Source organism: Pogoniulus pusillus, chromosome 15 (genome assembly GCF_015220805.1).
Source record: "Pogoniulus pusillus isolate bPogPus1 chromosome 15, bPogPus1.pri, whole genome shotgun sequence".
Taxonomy (NCBI): domain Eukaryota; kingdom Metazoa; phylum Chordata; class Aves; order Piciformes; family Lybiidae; genus Pogoniulus; species Pogoniulus pusillus.
Window position 1 is genome coordinate 13,856,397 of NC_087278.1, and position 8,068 is coordinate 13,864,464.

The window sequence follows — 8,068 nt, forward strand, 5'->3', positions numbered from 1 at the left end:
AATTACAGCCTCAGATAAGCCCTGTCTACCTCAATAGCCTGTCTCTGACAAGAGATGTCTAATTAACCCAGGAAAAGCACATGGTATCAAACCTCCAGGTAGATGTCATGGTCCTTTCAAGCTTAGGATGTGGAAGAAGTTGTTCCTGTTAGTATTGCACCTAAAAAATATATAGAATATTTTATATGAGAGCAGAAGGATCTCTGAGACAACATCTGTCATTTCCTATGTGGTGAAAGTCTCACTAGGAGTAACTGCTGAATTTATGGGGTACTGCTGTTATGGAGAGGTAATTAATTAATGTGAGATGATATTTTTCCAAAATTAATATTGTTTATTAATGTTGGTGTTCAGGAGTCTCGTGCCCCCCCCCCCCCCCCCCCTAATTTTAATAATAATTGGTTCTTCTCATGGTCATGGAAACATTATACAAAGGATTAACTAGATCTAGAAATAACTAGCAAAAATACATAAACATTCATTGAATTGGAAGAGAAGGCTCCTGCAATCAGTGAACTGCTTGCTGTTAATTGTACCATTTGCCCACTAGGCACACTCAAGGAGCTCTGCATATGGCAGAAGGCTATGGTGAATTACAAGAGGCTCTAAGTATTTACTCACAAAATATTATCTCCCAACTTGTGGGGCTAGCTACAGCTTCAGGCAGTACCCAAAAACTTTCAGGGAATTCTGTTGGTCTTGTCAGCCACTGAGGCTTCTGATTCTTCCAGGCTTCTGGGGAAAGGAAGCAGACTATCTCTGACTTGGTCCTCTGGATGATCCATGTATCCAGGGCTTCCTGTCTTGGCAAGAGACTTTCAGGTGTAGGCCGGACGTCTTGCAATGTGCAGTCTTAGCATGTTGTTGTGCTGGCTATGCAAGCTGATCACGTGGGGGCATTTAAAGCCTGTTCCTGGTAAACTCGAGGCAGACAGTTTCCAGGCAGTTCAGGAATCATAGAACCAACCAGGTTGGAAGAGACCTCCAAGATCATCCAGTCCAACCTAGCACCCAGCCCTATGCAGTCAACTAGACCATGGCACTAAGTGCCTCATCCAGGCTTTTCTTGAACACCTCCAGGAATGGTGACTCCACCACCTCCCTGGGCAGCCCATTCCAATGGCAAATCACTCTCTCTGGCAAGAACTTCCTCCTAACATCCAGCTTATACTTCCCCCAGCACAACTTGAGACTGGGTCCTCTTGTTCTATTGGTGGTTGCCTGGAAGAAGAGATTAACCCCCACCTGGCTAGAGCTAGCTTATAGCTTTAGCATAATGCTACAGATGACAATGGCAGAATCACTTCCAGAAACAGAGGGTACAACGGCAGAGCACATTGTGTTAGCTGCTCATCTCTTTTTATCAGTACATCCTGAGACTAATGGCCCTTTGGACACAGAATAGACAATCAGAATGGCAATTATCCAAGCTTGACCATATTAGGTGAAGCCATAGGCTTGCTTTACCCAAATCTGGGAAAAAAACATAGACCTTGCACAAGGCAGGCACAAGCTAAGTATGTGTATCTTGTTTGCCACAGGATGTAAACAAGCCTGGGCAAGCCAGAGTCCTTAGATGCAGTGGCTCTGGGTCCTTTGTCCTTTTTTCTGTGGTTGCTTCTCCCCACAGCAGAAGGAGGGAGAGCACAAAAACATGTCTGGGCAAACCAGGGCATATATAAGCCAATTTTGGCCTATTCAGACCTACCACAACAACTGCAAAAATAGATCATACCACAAATAATAGTAATACACTTGCATTTACAGAAATAAACAGACAAACCAAAACACACTCCAAACTTTTGTATGCCCTTAACATACATGTAGGCAGTCAGATTAAATGAAGAGCAGTTGTTCTTTCTGTTCTGGCACTCAAATCTGAGACTTTCTTGTGTTCATTTGCTTTTTCAATGTAACGAGTAGAGGGGCTCTTTTCTCAAAAACATATTTTATCAAGTCAAAAAATGGTCTCTGTTTATTTACATATAGCACAAGAACTCTTCTGTGCCTTTCCTGCATCTGATCACTATTACATGTAAGTCAAGAACCAAGACTGTAGTAGGAAAAATAGAAGTAATTTTAATCTGTACTAGAAGAACAGTTATTTGTTCTAGTTTACAGAGTGACAGGAACTCAGAAGAACAATATGTGAGACAAATCTCAGAAAATGGTAATTTATTCTTATTCAACTGCACTACAAATTTCCTGATGAAGCTGGAGTCTTGGGAATGCTTGACCAGATCTCTGTGAACCTTATTACCAAGGTTAAAATTATAATGAATTACTGTTGTACTCGTTAGTGGAAGTTCTTAGAGACATGAAGTCACCTACTGGCTGACCTTCTGGAGTAGAAAACTCATATTACCCAAAACTCAAAAAATACTAGTATCAGCACTTAAACACAGAATATTGTTATAGAAAGTCTGATGAGTTAAAGGATTCAGTGCATCAGTCTCAGAGACCAGTAATGGCTTATTTACACCTGCTCCAATAAAAAAAAACTGTAATTGATTAAATTTTGCTGAGATGAGTTGCACTGTCATAGATTCATGCCAGGTTAAGGGTCATACTGATCCCAGATAGTATATACAACTGCAATTGTGCTTTAAAAAATAGTTTGTTATTTGGTGCAGGCAGGTGACCAAAGAGCAATCGAGTAGGGACTAGAAGCATTTGAAACATCAGCAGCTAGGTCTTACCTACATCTGCAAAAATGACAGTATTGGAAAAATGAAGTATGCCAGGGGTAAAATCTCAGCCATGCTAAGGTTAGTGACATCAGAGCTTCAACTCTGAAGAAATGTTTTCAGTAAAACTTCTCCCAAAGTTTTGTAAAAATTAAAGTCATGAGGTTATTGCAGTTACATACATTTTAACAGACAAGAAGTTTGCATAATGGTTGAGGTTTGAGGCCAGATTCATTTGAAAGTAAGTAATACAAAACTGGAACAAGCAGTCCCTTTTCTTCCAGATGCCCAAAGTTGAGGCAGTAGTCGGAAAACATCAGATCTGACCCTTGTTCCCACCTTCGCCATGCAAGTTCCAAGTGTACCAAAGAAATTACTGCTCATCATTACATCTTGACACAGCCTTTCAATAACTGATTACAAAGATTTCCTGGTGATCTGTCTTTCCACTACTTCTCCTCAGAATGCTTGATGAAACTTGGCCTTTAACTTGCACATATTAAAATAAACACGATTTCTCTTTCCCCGCTACTGGACTTTAAAATTCTGCGTCTTTAGTTTCATACAGTGCCCTGCTTTTCAAGCTATCAGGTGAACCTCTTAAGATGTGTACAGCTATAGCTCCAGTATATTTTGTTCTTCATTTGTGTTGGACATGAAGTTTTACAGTTTGGTGTTATGCATTATGGAGAGGCTGGAAGGGAAGGTTGTTTTCTTTGTGCCTGGCCCTGACGCTTGGCAGCAACACTGCAAAATGACTTTATCCCCAAACCAGATGTTCAAGTTGTTTTAATAATATCGTATGTATCCTTCACAAAATAGAACAGAAACTCTCTGTATCAGAACGTTCCAGTGTTACGATGCAATTTTGCTGTCCACTTTTTGCCCACCAGATGGTAGCACTGAAATGAAATCAGAAGTTTTCTTATCAAAGCACTTATCATTCTCATAGGTTGGACAAAATTCCTCCTTTGTAATATTTGCAGGATCTGATTGTAGGTTATTCCTTAGGTCATCTGTACCCTATCAGCTACTGTATTATCCAACAGCAAACATAATACAAACATAAGTAGAACAATCCAAGATGGATCATGTTCTTTCATGGCCTAGGTGTCAACTAGTTCACTTCCAATTTATATCCTCTGTCTTAATTTTGTTTTGCCTCATTATAAGAGAGAATAGTAGAAAGAATGGTATTCATATGATGTGACTAATGCTGCTAACTTTGGTAGGTTTAGATTCATTAAGACTGAAAATACAATGTTGATTTTCCTAGTAAAATGTTGTTCTTGGTTCAGAAAAGACTAAAGACAACAGAAAACTACTGAAAACACACACGCAGAGTAACTAAAGTGTTGCCTTCTGCAGAAGCTGCTTTTCATCTCTATGTTACCTGCTTTTGTGTTATATTACTGGACTAAAGGTACTGTCCTGAAGCACATTTACAATAAGAACATTGCTCGAATTTCATGCCGAGTAGCTTTCCTTTGCTCTATATGGATAACAGGCAGCACAGAAACCACAGGAACCAGAAATTCTGTGCAGAAGTCTTCAAGTATGTCTGTGCGTACAACTTTTCATTCAGAAAAGAGCTTTTAGTAACATTCAGTGAATTCTTACTTTTGTGAATGATTCATTAAAGTGTCATCATTAGTAGAGTTTCCTAAGAAGAAAGGCTATAGAAATCATATTGCTGAATGAAAAGCAAAGGATTGCCTAGTTTGGAATGGAGGACTCACATCCTATGAAAAACAGCAGTGCAAGCATTATTTTCTGTGAGATTTGAACCAGGACATTTTTCTCTTAAGGGGTAAATTTGTTCTTTTCCAGGGCCCTTGTTGTGTTTAAATGTCTGATATATCATTGTTTGCAGACCTTTATCTAGCACTGTGAAGTTTCAGCAGAGTTGTGGTCCACAGGAAGGCTCATTGTCTCACATTCCACCAGGAAAAGAAGGGCCTTCTAGAATGCCAAAGCTGAAAGCTGTCAACTGTTGCAAGAACGAGATTGCAGGAGCTCTGTCTCCATCACAATAACTGGTCTGTGGCATTTCTGTAGCTTTCTTTTTCATAGGCACGTGTTGGTGGCCTGTTTTTAAGAACTCTTGAACCATATTTAATTTAGACCTTGGTAATTTATTGCCTTTGCTGCAGTGGACTTGTCTGGAAATAAAATCTTGTAGAATAAAATTCCAGGGAACCCTTGAAGTCCTGAGTTTTCTGACAGGATCACTGTGCGTCCCTGTGGAAAGAGTTTTGAATGTACATGTCAAATATCTCCAGAGACCATAACAATCTTCTAAGATGGTGTGGTAGAGGAGACTATAAATGTCTGGTAAATATCTGGGTGCTATGCTTTTTTAGATAGCTGCTGGATTTATGCCAAGCTTTGGAAATGAAATGAATACAGAATGGAGCAGGTTTAAAATATATTGAAACTCTGCCATCAACCTGGAACTTGAGCAGTATTACTCAATTTTCCATACCTTCTTTCTGAACCTGGCTGCACAGTTAGAAAATTTGAGGTGGTTTTCTATAAACCTGGGTGGCTTCATGTTTTTTTATATAGAAACCATCTGAAGTATTGTTTTTACTAGGTTTTGACCCCAAACCAGGCAAAAACTTGGTCATTTCAGCTGAATTTCCTTTTGAGGTTTTGAATTCCTTCCAACTCTAAGCTCACACTCAAGCTGCAAGAGGTTCATATGTGCCTTCTTTGTGAACCTGCTGACTTCACTCATCTCTCACAGTCAGAACTTAGAGGTTCTACAAAGAGACAAAGGGAAAGAATGTAAAAGGGATGAATGGCCTGAGCCTTTAGGGCCTTGACATGCATAACTTCCGTTAATTTTGTTGAGAGAATCATAGACATCTGAACAACCCTATTCCTTTGTGTGGAAAGGTGATGTCACCAGGCAGAGACTCAGAGTTCAATTCCTGTCTGTGATGCAGACTTCCTCTATAGTTTTGGACAAGTCAGCCAGGAAAGAAATTCATGTGATGGGGAAATGAATGACTAAACTCATAGATAGGAAGGTAGGATTTAATCTTACTCTGGTTACATTGCAGCTCTTGATGGTCCACCTGACCTAACCTTTAGGACGCTAAAGTCTCTGAGTTAAGGGCTGTGCCTTAATATGAGGCTCTGCATATGTGTCCAGGATCAGCAAGGGCTGATCTTAGATGGGGACTCTAGGTGTTCCTGTCATGCAGATAACAGACAGTAATAAATGAGAAGCATATGCACTTGATCTGAATGAAAACAGATGGAGAACACAACTTCAGGGAATTTCATCTGACAAGACCACAGCATTGTGCTACATCGTTAAATTCTTCAATGCCCTGCAGAAGAAAAGGCTTCCTGAAGACTGTTCTTGCTAACGTAGGAGAGCTTCACTTGGGCACAAGAGAACGCTGCATTCATTGGCAGAGTTCACATTAAAATTTTGGTTTTGCTAAATATTTTATTTCAACTGACTGGTACAAATGCATAAATTACCTAAGCCAGTAAATACATAATTATGAGTTTATAAAGTATCTTTTATCTTCAATATGCTGTGGTCATTAACTAATGCTAACAGGAGGTGGAGAAAAACCTGAAAGCTCTATACTTTGAAGTCATTGTACCTAACCTCCATTCACACTAGATTCATGTTGCTTCTAGACTGGGTGTCCACACCTACAGTAGTACAATTCACAATGTGTACTTTCATGAGCATTGCTGTACTAGTGTTAGCCTAGCTAGAATGTTTTGGTAAGAAGTAATAATGGAAAATCTCTCACTGGTGGTGAATTCACTGACCAGCTGAGACAGATAGAGGACAGCCTCAAACTTCCAAAATGCCCTGCAAAAGAAACCAGCTCCAGCAAAGACATACACCCAGCACCTGTGGATGATGTTGTACATTGCAATAGTTATTGAGCCTAACCCTAGCAAGCCGGGGGGCCACCAGGCCCCCCGGCCTTTGAAATCCTCCACCAATTCACCCGGTGCACACCATGAGGACTCACCAGGGATGCCAGGCGGAGGATCCCTTGGCCCACAATGGGCCTAACTTGGAGCTTCTAGCTTTGCTGGGGCAGAATATAAAGGGGAAAGGGCAGGGAGGGCAAAGTGGCCACACCTGGGGTGGGAGGAGACTCCAGTAGCCAGCTAATAGCAAATGGCATCACCTGGTAGCAACACATCTGATGTGTTACAATAGGAGATTAATTAAATGATGATTGATTAATTAATTACAAGCACAACAGATGATAGCAATATCTGTAATCAAAGCTGATTACTTTATGCCCAGAACAAATAGCACAATGAAGATAGGTATTTGAACAAATAATGCTGGCTAAAGCACATCGCTTAATTTATCTGCTGAAGAAGGCAATGCAGTGACTGACAAAATATCCTCTGTGTTAAAAGAGGAGGTGTTAAAAAAAAGCCATGGTCTCGTTGACTGGACAGGGCTGGGGGATAGGTTGGACTGGATGATCTTGGAGGTCTCTTCCAACCTGGTTGATTCTATGATTCTATGATTCTATGATTCTGCTGTAATCTCTGCCATAACAACTCTGGGTACAGCGATAAAATATGGCATTGAGAATGGCATTAAGGATAGGATGAAAGAACATTAAGGATAGCATGAAAGAACTGAAGGAGGAAATCAAAACCTCCATTTCCAATTTGGCGAAGGACCCCATCCCTTCATCATCTGAATGGGTGCATGTTTCTGCAATCAGAAATGGACACCCACCTCCTGCAAGGCAATTCCAGCCCAGGAGACAAATTGCACCTAGACATCAGCAATCAGGTGCATCACTGTGGATAATTCAGTGTGACCAATTTGGTGAGAACATGAGTTCTAAGCTAAGGAGTAACTGCATCATTTTTTTAAAAGAGGAAACAATGCACTCTTTAGCTGCATCCATGCTAGTAAACGAAATGTGCTAAAGAATGTTCCCTGGCCCACAACACATCTGGCACAGAACAGACTGTGTTAATCCCATTCACTTCCCTTACCCGCCAAACTGGGGTGAGTGCATCCAAACTGCCTACTGGGAACTGCCCTTGGCCCACACTAACTCCCAAGTCATCCTTGGGAATTGTCTACTAGAGTACTATCTGACCTGGGTCAGAATGTTGCAGCATCCACACTAATTTAATAGAGAAAAGTGGTCTTCAGCTCTCAGGAACATTCCCTGGCATTGCTTAATTTGCTAGAGTCGATCTAGGCTTGATTCCTGTGCTGTCAGCTAAGCATGCATGGTTGACAACATGTACAGCCATAATCTAGTTTCTGCACACTAACTTATCTAGTGCTCGGTATGGCTATCAAACCCACAAAGCTAGGGTTTCAGCAGCGTTGACTGAGGTAAGACCTGACTACCTGT

At 40.8% G+C, this 8,068-nt stretch overlaps 1 long non-coding RNA gene across 1 annotated transcript; it reads right to left on the bottom strand.

Annotated features, from left to right (window-relative positions):
- Positions 1-2,976: 2,976 nt before the first annotated feature.
- On the bottom strand, positions 2,977-6,763 carry LOC135181573 (uncharacterized). The gene is made up of 2 exons (XR_010304928.1): positions 6,698-6,763; positions 2,977-4,928 (listed from the first exon to the last, which is right to left on the bottom strand). It is a non-coding gene; the product is annotated as an uncharacterized LOC135181573 (long non-coding RNA).
- Between the last annotated feature and the right edge of the window lie 1,305 nt (positions 6,764-8,068).